Source organism: Podarcis vaucheri (assembly GCF_965113315.1).
Source record: "Podarcis vaucheri genome assembly, chromosome: 1".
NCBI lineage: Eukaryota > Metazoa > Chordata > Lepidosauria > Squamata > Lacertidae > Podarcis > Podarcis vaucheri.
Genome location: NC_138759.1, coordinates 30,095,521 through 30,107,977, shown reverse-complemented (window position 1 = coordinate 30,107,977; position 12,457 = coordinate 30,095,521). Strand labels below are relative to the sequence as shown.

The window sequence follows — 12,457 nt, the reverse complement described above, 5'->3', positions numbered from 1 at the left end:
ATAGCTACATAGGAACCTGTAGTACACCGAGTTAGGACGTTGGTCCATCTGGTTGTGCATTGTCTATGCTGATGGGCAGTGGCTTTCCAGGATTTCATACAAAGGAGATTCACAGTCCTACCTGGAGATGCTGGGGACTAAATGTAGGACTCTGTGCATGCATGTGCTATAGCCAAATGCTCTTCTTTGGGGCAAGTGGATGAGACATAATATTAATGAAAATCTAACAGATGGGGTACTGAAGCCTTGGAATGCTTGGAAGCAATCTCTGTCAGACACTTCACCTGAAATACATTTCCAGGCTTTTCAGCTAAGCCTGCAAGCAGCAATTGATTAATTAGAGTGGTAGAGGGAAGAAAGTTTTAATCATACTTGTTATGTATGATGGAGAATTCACTGGCCTTGCAGCATGGATGCCTTTCACTGTCTTGGTATACCATTGCTTGAACAAAGCAAATTGAATACTCTGTACATCCCAACCACAGCTCCCCTTTGTGAAGTTATATTGATTCTATCAAATAAGCAAGGTGCAAGGGTTAACTGGAGGCATGGCACTGCCCCACAACCTGCTTTCAGTGTAGGGATATAGCTGTGGCACACAGGCTGTGGTAGTAAATATGAAAATGCCTCCAAGGCCCAGTCTACCTATGCAGCAGAATTGAGAGGAGGCGAATACATTGCATGAAGAAAAGCAACAATGTATTGCAAGTATTTCAAGGAGAAATGTCATAGCCTAGCTCATGCCTTGCTTCACTATTTTTCTACTCACAGGGAGTTGCTTTTCTAATTTAATGGAGCCTTAAAAAGTCATGGACTTGCATTGACCAGCATTGCATTGACAGTAAATTCTACCACTTCATTCAGACCCAGCCAGAGTATGTGCAGAGCTTCATTGCCACCTCACTGTGTTGGCACAGCCGTGCTTCCACACATCTGAGATCAGAGGGCAGACTTCCAGGTCAAATGATTTGGGTCCCAGTAAGCTTGACCCCAGCTTTTCCCTCTTTGGAAACTAATCACTGACAAGTTGGAATTATTAAAACAATATCAGCAGAAGCCTGGCAAATTGGGAGCACAGAGCCATCACTCTGTCAGTTCCAGTTGCCTCAGAACTTATTTGTAGCACCACCTTTTTTTTTAGTCATTAAAATGTCATGGTTCTCTGGATAGAACATGCAAGCCAGACCATTAACACTTTCATGGTTCTTCAGCTTGCATTAACTTTGTCCTTGTCTCCTTTGCATGACTGCTTTTCACGGTTTTCCTCTACCCTCAGTTCTGAGTTACATATCTGCAAAGGGCACAGCTGCTGGATAGTGCCTAAGAGAAGAATAAGAAGCTCAAACATGCAGCATACTTCTCAGTCCAGGACACCCCTGGCCTTTCCCATACAAGTGGTAGCTAAGGGTGGACCTGTGTTGTGTTGCATTCAGGCACAGAGAGTTATTGGTACACCGTCCTGGTTAGCACTGCCCAGCTTCCAGACTTTCCCTCCACTTCCTTTAGAACAGGACAGGTAGAAACCCTGCTGCAAGCCTGTGTAAAGAACTGACCCTGGGAGCTGTATATAATTCTCTGTAATCAAATCAGTAAATTGCCAATAATCCCTTGCTTGCAATGCTAAACCCTTTCCTAGGTGGCTGTATATAGTTGACTTGCAACTTGTGCACATTTAACTTATGTGATCACAGCTCTATGCGCTTGGTAGCTGGTCAACTGAAATCACACAAATTAAATGCGCACATGGTGGAGAGCTTTAAAGCTCTCCGTCTTGCATTGGTGTGGGGGCAAAGCCTACTCTGTGTGCCAGCTTTAGAAAAGTATGGATGGACGTGTGGGGGCAGTTCCAGGTTTGTTCTAACTATACAGGATTTCGGCTTTACGCACAATCCCCGGAATGTAATTCCCATGCAAGTTGCAAGCTGAATGTAGTAAAGTGTCTAAAATGGAAGCCCCCAGTTGCACTGATGACTTCCTCCTAGCGAGATTGGATGCATAGACCAGCAGCTGGCACAGGAACTTCTTCAGGGCCCCAAAGACCTTTTGAGCATAAGCATTCCTGCTTATGTCTTTGCCCAGTCCCAGCCCTGAGCCCATCCTCAAAGCTTGCCTACTTGACTCTTTTTAAGGCCACCTAACTAGACCATGTAAGGCTCTTGCAGGCTGCCTGATAACTCATTGCATATTATTCTTGTTCAAGTACACATGACATGTGACAATAAATATCATCAGCAGATTATTTGATATCCAGTTAAAAGTGAAACAAAATAAAAAAAAATCGTTCCAGTAGCACCTTAAAGACCAACTAAGTTTGATATTGGTATGAGCTTTTGAGTGCATGCACACTTCTTCAGTAACAAACTTAGTTGGTCTCTAAGATGCTACTGGAAGGAATTTTTTTTATTTTGTTTTGACTACGGCAGACCAACATGGCTACCTACCTGTAACCAGTTAAAAGTGAGTCAGTTAACCAGGCAAGTCTTCAATTTGTTGATTACAAAGTCTGCAAATGATTCTAGATTACTGGCATTTGAATCCTTGGAATGAGTAAATTATGAAGCCTGTATAGTTTGCCAAACTTACACAGGGTCTATCTTTGCTTGAATCTCCCTGCTTAACCTTGGCACCAACTGTTCTTCATTATCTACTTTGCTGGGTGCTGCTTACGAAGGGCAATGCATCTGCTGTTGGTTATGTGGTGGTAAACAGAGGGCTTCAGCTTCCATTTTATTATCTGCTGAGTACCTTTATTGCAGCATTTCCTAAAAGCTCTTTAATGACAGCACACATCTGCCCATTATGTATCCAATAAACTTAGGAGCTATAAAATTACAGGGTAATAAGAAGTGCTACAAAATTATTTACTATGTGAAGTGAGTTGCACAGCTCTTGTTTTGTCTCTTTTCTATTACTAAAAGGAAGGGCTGTTTTCAAGGCTGTCTGTGCTATCTACAAATTAAGGACTTAGTTGAGATCGGGCCCAATATGTTTTGGACATTTCTTCAAGGTGTCCAAGTCAAGGATACTGACCATGTGGGTTAAGTATATGAACTGGTCTATTGCAGGCCAGATCGTCGTCCTCCTGCTGAATTGGCCAATGGTGGCAGAAATTTGGGGGGGCGTTCCCCTGGGCATGGTGCCAACTGACCAGTAGTGGTGATTGGCAAGGATAAATGCCTGGCCTGAAGGGCCTTTTAGCTTCTCTCTCACAGTGCTGGTTCTCCAACCCTCCCTCCCTCAGATTAGGGTTGTTGTTTTTTGCGCATGGTACAACCTTGCTATGGACTATGTCGGTCACCAGATTTAGGGGCCAGGCAGGAATTTTTCCCATCTGGCAAATTGGGTCCACCCTTTGGGTTCTTGCCTACCTCATAGCAATCATCACAACTTTGTAAGGTGGATAGGCACTAGGTAAGCCTAGTCTTGGTTGGAGGGGAGGTTGTAGCCTCCACCTGCTCCCCCTCCCCACATGGGTAAGAGTATCCTGTTAAAAGGATCCAGGGGGAGTGGCTTCTGTCCAGTGCCCAGATGGGGGCTAGGGCCATACCACTCCTCCAATCAGGGACCGCTTGGGGGACACCCCAATTTGACACTGGCTTCACCCTTAAAAACACTCCCAGGAGACCGGTGGGAGTGACATGCACTGTTGCCCCAGTGCCTATGGCCAAACCTTCACATTTGTAGCCAATGAAATTGTGGCCTTATTTGATCTCAAAAAACCCAATATGCTGCAGGTTGTCTAGTTATTTACACCTTAGGGAATGGGGTGGTCACGAGGCCTCGCAACGCAAGGCTAGATATCACTTGGAAATACAATTGCTCAAAAGATTCTTAAACTCTAAAAAGAGCAAGATATACCAGGAGACGGAGCTCTCTTGAATGTTTTGGTGGGCACCATTTAGTAAATTGAAACCACAAAGAAAATGTATTATCAGCTAAAGTAGGATCGAATGAGATGTGGAACTGAGTAATCAGAGCCATTCAATTCAAGGTGCTCATATTAGTTTTTAAAGCCCTGAATAACTCAGGCCCCAATACGTGAAAGGCCACCTCCTTTCCTACAGACCCAATCAGGTGTTAAGATTAGCAGAGGGGGCCCCTCTTGGTTGCTTAACTGCCCTCATAAACTCAGGCTGGAGGTGGGTTGAGAGAGATAATTCTCTGTGTCAGCCCTAAATTGTGGAACACCCCACAGAGGTGTACCTGGGTTCTTCATTGTACAGCTTACAGCAAATGCTGAAGACACACCTCTTTACCCAGGCTTTTGACACCTAAGATGTATATTTTTGGGATCCCATCTGCTTTTGCAATGTAACCCTGCACATGTCTTCAATAGAAGTAACTCTCTTTGACTTGAATGTGGCTAACTCTCAGATGAATGGATTATAACCTATGCCTGTAATCCTAATGTTACCCATTCCTGTGGCAGAGTGTGTTTTCACCTAATTGCATAGTAGAGTTGATTACAGCATTTGGGGAAGATAATTTCATGGTCTTTAGGTGATTGGACCTTCTGACAAGGCAGTTCATCGATTCGACAATTCCCAACTGTGTTTTCTCCCTTGACAGCTAGAAAATCTGAGAGCATTTGAAATGAAAATTGCAAGCATCCTTTCCCGATTCTTCTCTGCGGAATGGGAGTCTGAGATGTGGCTACAAATTTTATTCAGTGTTTCCCATTTCTTAAGACAACTTTTCACTGTTCTTTGCAATTTAGTAGTTAACCTATATGCAATCAATCTCTTTAGCTGGGCAGATGACGTAGTTTGGTGGATATATCAGGACAAATTTGTTCACAGATACATGTATTAATCTTCCCCGTGAGAAATAAAGCAATACCTTCCATGTTTCCTTGCACTCTTATTCCAGCATAATATCTGTTTCTGGACTTAGAATCATAGAACTGTAGAGTTAGAAGGAACCCCAAGGGTCATCTAATCTAACTTCATAGTGCTCATCTGATAATGTTCAGTCATAGCAAAAATGCTTTCTACCTATATATGTGTTCAGAGATGTTTCTTTGTGTGGACATTGCTGCCACTAAGGTTTGCATCCCAGGGTGGAACAAGATAATTCCAAACAATATGAGGACATGAGTAGGAGGGAGTTATTGCTTGTGGGCTTCACAGAGGTCACTTCTAATTTTCTTATGATCCTAGCCCCGTGATCCCCCCACCCCCAGTAAGGGATGCAAGTGAGAAGGCAAATGGCCTTGGATGTAAATAGCAGGACCCCAACATGAAATAGTCCCCCCCCACAAAAAAGGTGTCCAAGCTGCCATCCTGTATACAAGTAACTGAACATAGGCACTGCTCCATTCAGGAAGATTTTACTCATTGCTCACCATTGCAACTGAAGAAATATGATGTAAGATTGAAGAATTTATGAGATATTTATAAAGATGGCTAATGATCTGCTAATCCTATCTGTGACTTGGGGTTTTCATCCTGGGGAAAAGATATGATGTGTTGAAATTTTCAGATATGTATAAGGACCTCATGTCAAAGATGGCAAACTGCTCACCATTTCCACCATGAATAGAACAAGAAGCTATTATTGTACATTTCATGAAAGCTACATTTCAGTTCAGTGTTAAGAACATCCAGGCTATTCAGTAAGAGAACAAGCTAGAGAGTCTGTGGAATCGTCCCTGGAGGATTCCACACCAAAGCTTACCAGGCACGTGGCAGGAATACTGTAGATGTGCATGCCCTGCTTTGGGATATAGGATTAGTGAGGTTATCCTTATGGGAGAGAAAATGGATGGAACAGAGTGAATTGAAAGGTTGGGAGAGTAAAAGTCCTCGATCAGATGCCACAGTAGCATAAAGAAAGGCACCGGATGAACTTTTCTGGCAAGACAAGCTCTCAAAAATCAGGGCACCAGGACCAAAAATATCCCTCTATCAGTTGTATTTGTTTATTGCTTATTGTTTTCCACATTTGTATTAAGGTGATATGCAAAATACAATCGAAACAGCTAAAGGCAACACAGGAAACAGTAGCAAATGCATTTTAAAACAATACAAAGAAGAAACACAGGGCAGAGACCAATTCATCTAGCTGGGAAACAAAAATGTAACCAGTTGTTTCTAGAAAGTGTGCCTAGTGGGCACCTCCCATATCTTGGCAGTAGTAACCAGGTGCACTTTGGATGACAAGGGAACTTGGAGATGGGCAGATCTTTGCTGGTATCCTAAGTAACACACGTGCTCCTGTAGGTACCATTGCTTTCTAAAGATGTAGTGTGGAAACCATTTATACCAAAATGAGACAACTTGGGTGAAGGAATTATGGGGATGTTCATCAAATTTGCAGATGACACCAAACTGGGAGGGGTAGTTAATGCTGCAGAAGACAGAATTAGGATTCAGTATGCCCTTAGCAGATTGGAGAATGGGGCCTAAGCTAACAAAATGAATTTCAATAGGGACAAATGTAAAGCTCTTAGGCAGGAAGAACCAGCTGCACAAATATAATATGGGAGACACCTGGATTGCCAGTAGTACCTGTGAAAAGGATCTAGGGGTCTTAGTGGACCCTCAAGCTTAACATGAATCAACAGTGTGATGCAGCAGCCAACCCCCCCAAACCCCCAATGCTATTCTAGGCTGCATCAACAGAAGTATAGTGTCCAGATCAAGGGAAGTAATAGTACCACTCTATTCTGCCTTTGTCAGACCACACTTGGAATACTGGGTCTGGTTCTGGGCATCACCATTTAAGAAGGATGCTGACAAGCTGGAATGCGTGCAGAGGAGAACAATCAAGATGATCATGAGTGTGGAAACTAAGCCTTATGAGCAGCGCTTGAAGGAGCTGGGTATGTTTAGCTTGGAAAAGAGGAGACTGAGAAGAAAAATGATAGCTATCTTCAAATAAGTTTGTTTTGGGTATAAGCTTCTTCAGGTGAAGAAGTGTGCGTGCACACGAAAGCTTATACATACCCAGAACAAACTTACTTGGTCTCTAAGGTGCTACCAGACAATTTTTTAATTTTTATTTATTTATTTATTTTGACCGTGTCAGACCAGCATGGTTACCTACCTGAATCTAGAACCAATGGCTTCAATTTGCAAGAAAGGAGATTCCGACTAAACATTCAGAATTTTTTTTTTTGACAGTAAGAGCTGTTCAACAGTGGAACAGACTCCCACGAGAGGTGGTGGACTTTCCTGGTGGCAGTGGCAGCGAAGTGTTCCTGCCTCCCCCTGTCCCTCTGGCAATGGTGGCTTCCCTCCTCCTCCCTTACCTTGAGGTGTCTGAGTACAGCAGCGACAAAGAAGCCGGTCTAGTAAACAAGTGCTATTGCTGGTGGCTGCTATTTTAATTAGAATTCAGGGACATATAATAAAATTGAACGTTGGAAGATACAGGGCAGGCAAAATATGTTACTTCTTCACAGAGCACATAGCTAAATCATGGAATTTGCTCACACATCTGTCATGGATGCTTTAGCTGAGATTCCTGCACTGCAGGGGGTTGGGCTCCATGACCCTTTAGTCCCTTCCAACTCTCCAATTCTATGATTCTGTGAAGACACTCAGTTGGACCTTTGCAGTTCCTTTGTCTTTTATGCAAGTGGCATCTGTATAAGACTTATGTGACCTCCAGCTTTGGAGGAGGAAAAAGCATATCCTAGCAAATGACCCTGAGTGCTTGACAGTTCCTTCGAATTTCCTAATGTAGTGTAAATAAACCAAGTAATTAATCCACATTTAGGGAGGATGAACGAACAATAAAAAATTCATTAAAAAGCCCAACCATCCATCTTTATTATTTCAGTGATGCAACAATTGAAAAATGATCTGTGGTTCTATATCCTTGATTTCATATAGCACAAGTATGTGGGGGGGGGCAGGGAGGGAACTTTTACACTGGGTGTATAATGTGATCATCAGAGCCTTTAATAGATTGTCATGCATTGTTGCACCAAAAGTAAACTTCATTGTGGGCCAGCACAGGAAGCTTTCGCCTTGCCAGAAAATCTATGGCTGTACTCAGTCGATATCTGTGCTGCTCTTAACTAGAAAGGTAGCTTGATGATGATTGGGGTAACTTTGAACATTTTGAACATATATTGTCAGCAAACATTGCAAATTACCAGCCACCCCCCCCCCCACAAGAGAGAGAGAGAGTGAGTCATGGTAGGAAGATTGTTACCCATTGACTTGTGTGTTGGCTCAGTCTCCTGTCCAGGGCTATTAGAATCACATAATCATAAACTTGCAGGGTTGAAGGGGACCACGAGGGTCATCTATGCAATGCAGGAATCTTTTGGCCAACGTGAGGCTCAAACCCATGACCCTGAGATTAAGAGTCTCATGCTCTACTGACTGAGCTATGTGTTTGAGCAATTTCAAAACAACTACTCTTCCTTCTTGAGAGCCAGTGTGGTGTAGTGGTTAAGAGCGGTAGACTCATAATCTGGGGAACCGGGTTCGCGTCTCCGCTCCTCCACATGCAGCTGCTGGGTGACCTTGGGCCAGTCACACTTCTCTGAAGTCTCTCAGCCCCACTCACCTCACAGAGTGTTTGTTGTGGGGGAGGAAGGAAAAGGAGAATGTTAGCCGCTTTGAGACCACTGTAGTGCCACTGTATTCTGCTCTGGTCAGACCACACCTGGAGTACTGTGTCCAGTTCTGGGCACCACAATTCAAGAAGGACACTGACAAACTGGAACGTGTCCAGAGGAGGGCAACCAAAATGGTCAAAGGCCTGGAAACGATGCCTTATGAGGAATGGCTAAGGGAGCTGGGCATGTTTAGCCTGGAGAAGAGGAGGTTAAGGGGTGATATGATAGCCATGTTCAAATATATAAAAGGATGTCACATAGAGGAGGGAGAAAGGTTGTTTTCTGCTGCTCCAGAGAAGCGGACACGGAGCAATGGATCCAAACTACAAGAAAGAAGATTCCACCTAAACATTAGGAAGAACTTCCTGACAGTAAGAGCTGTTTGACAGTGGAATTTGCTGCCAAGGAGTGTGGTGGAGTCTCCTACTTTGGAGGTCTTTAAGCAGAGGCTTGACAACCATATGTCAGGAGTGCTCTGATGGTGTTTCCTGCTTGGCAGGGGGTTGGACTCGATGGCCCTTGTGGTCTCTTCCAACTCTATGATTCTATGATTCTATGAGACTCCTTCGGGTAGTGATAAAGCAGGATATCAAATCCAAGCTCCTCCTCCTCCTCCTCCTCCTCCTCCTCCTCCTCCTCCTCTTCTTCTTCTTCTTTATCCTTGAAATGGCCTTGGACTGGACAACCCTTTAAATAGACCCCTCTGTTTAAAGTAAAGTAGGGCACAAACACACCCTGCTTGCTTACTGGAATGGAGTAATTTCTCAAGGAAATTAAAATGTGCACCTACATTTCTCTGACAGCACTGAAATGTATCCCTGTTTCCTTTTCTGTATGGGAGTTCTCAGATCTGTCCATGTGAATTAAGAGAGGGGGGAGAAATGAATCCCCTCATCCACCCATGAATCCTCTTCCCCTTTGCTGTGTGCTTCCAGCTCTGCTTAGTCCTGACACAGGCAATGATGTCTGAAGCATGCTTTGGTGCGGAAATATCACCATCATTAATCTAATTTCAGAGGGGAAGGGATAAGTATAATTATGTTTGTTTTAATTATTACCACACTAATCCCTGCTCCAAATTAATATATAGGAAATATTCTCATCAGTAGCTTTTTATATAAGAAGAGTTGTATAGGAAAACTCTGAAAGGCGCTCTCCCTTTTTTTGCTGAAAAGATTGGGCGTATGATCCCATATGTGCTTGCAGGTATGGGAGGCAAGATTTAAACTTTCAGGCTCAAATGTTTTGTGAAAACACTTGCATAATAAATACTCCATGTAGTTCAGCCAAGCCAGCCTTGCATAGGTTTGGGCTATATGGACATAAATCAGCAAGCCACTTCATACATTATGTTGCATTGTATGTATTTTTGTTTTACATACTTACTGTACTGTTTTACATACTTACATACTTACGCAATAGCAAAATATTCTCTGGGTGATTTATACATATATAAAATATAATAAAAAATAAGAATGAAATCTAAAATAGAATAAAACTATCAACAGAATAAATTCAGATTTCAACCTAAAAAGTGGGGGTGGGGAGGCAACAGTTCCAAAGATCTTAAAAGCACTAAAAAAAGAAAAGAAAAGAAAAGTTGCAAATTGACAATTGAAAAGCCCTGGGCAGAGGGGGGGTCTTCATCTGGTGCTGAAAATGCTGCAGTGCAGATGCTAGATTTCTGGAGAGCGCCTTCCACAACTGAAGTGCACTTACAGTAAGATGTGTCAAGTATACATTTAGTATTGTAAAGACAAAATGTGATGGAAGCACATCTAAAAACATGCACAGCATACAGGTCTACTTATCAGAGACTAATAGTTGGCTGCCCGTTCTGTAGAGTGTATACTTGGAAGTAAACCTAGCTTTGCCTCTGTGTAAATGTGTGAACCAGCCTTGAATGTCATATCTCTCTTCTCTCCTATTGAATTCCCTGAGCTCATTTGCTGGAGCCAAGCTCCATTGCCTCTCTAGGTCACAAAGTGTCAGGAGTCCCATTTCAGAGTTGGCATTGCCCCATCTTGGTTCTTGATTCTTCTCTCTCTCTTCTTCTGTTGCCTTCAGGGTTTTTGGGTTTTTTTTGCCAAGGCAAGCAGTTACTGTTGGCATTGATGAAGTGAAATGCCTTGATGAGAAAATGGCTGGGAAGAAGTGGATTCATTTGTCATAAGAAATTATTTCCAAATTTTGAAATTACCATATTGGGCTTGGAGATGCTATCTATGAAATGAGTTCACTCTGTCTCTGTGCTTCCACTCTGATCCACTCGTGTCCAACTGAGAAGTCGGCACTGGCCCAACACTGTGCCAATTCACTTCTATTCATTTTGGGAGAAGTGGAATGATTTCACATTAATGACTCACCCTTAATTGACTCCCTCTCCATATGAAGATATGCAATCACCACTTGGACATTTTGATGGATGGGCTGGAGATGTTGTCCGATATGGAACGTGGATGCAAAAGCACAGCCGCTGCCACTGTTTGGAAAGGTCACACCTGGTAGAATGCACTGAATTCTGAAAGAGAGAGAGAGAGAGAGAGAGAGAGAGAGAGAGAGTCTCAAGCTTGAATGCAGACAGGGGAGCCCCATGTTTGAGGCAGGATATAGGACCACTGATCCAGTCTCTTTAAGACCTGTGATTCATGAAGTATGAACTGATTCTTCCAAAGGAGGCACATGCAGTTCCGAGGAGGTGCTTGAGCTCCTCCTGGACATCTTCCTGTGTTGTGTTTCAGTAACTGTGAAAATTACTAGATACTAGACCTTAGAATAGTGTGGAACTGCAGTGTTTGCTGTGTTGTTTTGAAGCTTGTGCATAGAGTGCTCTAGAGATACAGGTTTTCCATAAAGAAGCATTCTCTCCACCTCCCTTCCAGCCCCCGTCTCCCACTTTGCCTTGGGAATCCAAGTAGCAGAGTTCAGTAAGAAATCAGCTTCAGTTTCCTCTGTGGTTTAGCCAGGGTTTTGCAAACTGGAATCAAGGGTTGCCTTTCTTGGGGGGTGGCGGCAGCACTGCGGTGCCTACCCATGGGGCCTGCTGCTTCTTTGACTGCACTTTATGGGTGAAGAAACAGGGAGAAGCACAAGGAGAAGGACCAGCAGCCAACACTTGCCTTTCCCTTACGCTCTTGGCAGCCATGAAGATTGGGCCTAGAGGAAGGGCACAAGCACATGAGCAGTGGCAACAAGGTTGAGGAGGAAGTAGTTCAACTCAGGGAAGAGGGCCTGCTTGGGCAGCTTGCCCAGGGGCCCCCCAAAACACAGTGCTGGCTAATTTCATGCCCCATGAAAATAATTGTTCTCTAAGTTGCCTTTTTCTTTCAAGTAAGGCAAGATATATTCTTGATCATCATAATCATTAATAAATTTATACAGTGGTACCTCAGGTTCAGAACTTAATTCATTCTGGAGGTCTGTTCTTAACCTGGAACTGTTCTTAACCTGAAGCACCACTTTAGCTAATGGGGCCTCCTGCTGCTGCACCGCTGCTGCCCAATTTCTGTTCTCATCCTGAAGCAAATTTCTTAACCTAAGGTACTATTTCTGGGTTTAGTGGAGTCTGTAACCTGAAGCGTATGTAATCTGAGGTACCACTGTATATGTGTATTATATTAATGTACAAAATTTAATCATCATCATCTAAGGCTATCTGTGGCTGCTAATGCTGATAGCTATTTTCAGTCACCAATGTTGGAGGCATTGTGCTTCTGAATTCAAGTTGTTAGGAATCAGAGGTGGGCTGAGTTGAGCTCAGATCCTTCTTGCAGGCTCTCTGTGGACATCTGGTTGGCCACTGTGAGAACAAGATGCTGAACTAGATGCACCACCGGCCTGATCTTGATAGTTGTAATAATCGTTTTATTAAATCTGCCAAAT

At 43.3% G+C, this 12,457-nt stretch overlaps 1 protein-coding gene and 1 long non-coding RNA gene across 29 annotated transcripts in view; one reads left to right on the top strand and one right to left on the bottom strand.

Annotated features, from left to right (window-relative positions):
* Positions 1-12,457, top strand: part of NRXN3 (neurexin 3) — a 1,220,542-nt gene that overhangs the window by 379,681 nt on the left and 828,404 nt on the right. The window lies entirely within an intron of this gene.
* LOC309538835 overlaps positions 1-12,457 on the bottom strand; it is a 29,312-nt gene that overhangs the window by 3,127 nt on the left and 13,728 nt on the right. The window contains exon 4 of one of the 2 annotated variants that reach the window (XR_014222366.1): positions 10,942-11,089. This is a non-coding gene — a long non-coding RNA (uncharacterized lncRNA). Of the gene's footprint in view, positions 1-10,097; positions 11,090-12,457 lie in introns of those variants that run through there. The other variant, XR_014222365.1, reaches the window with a different exon arrangement.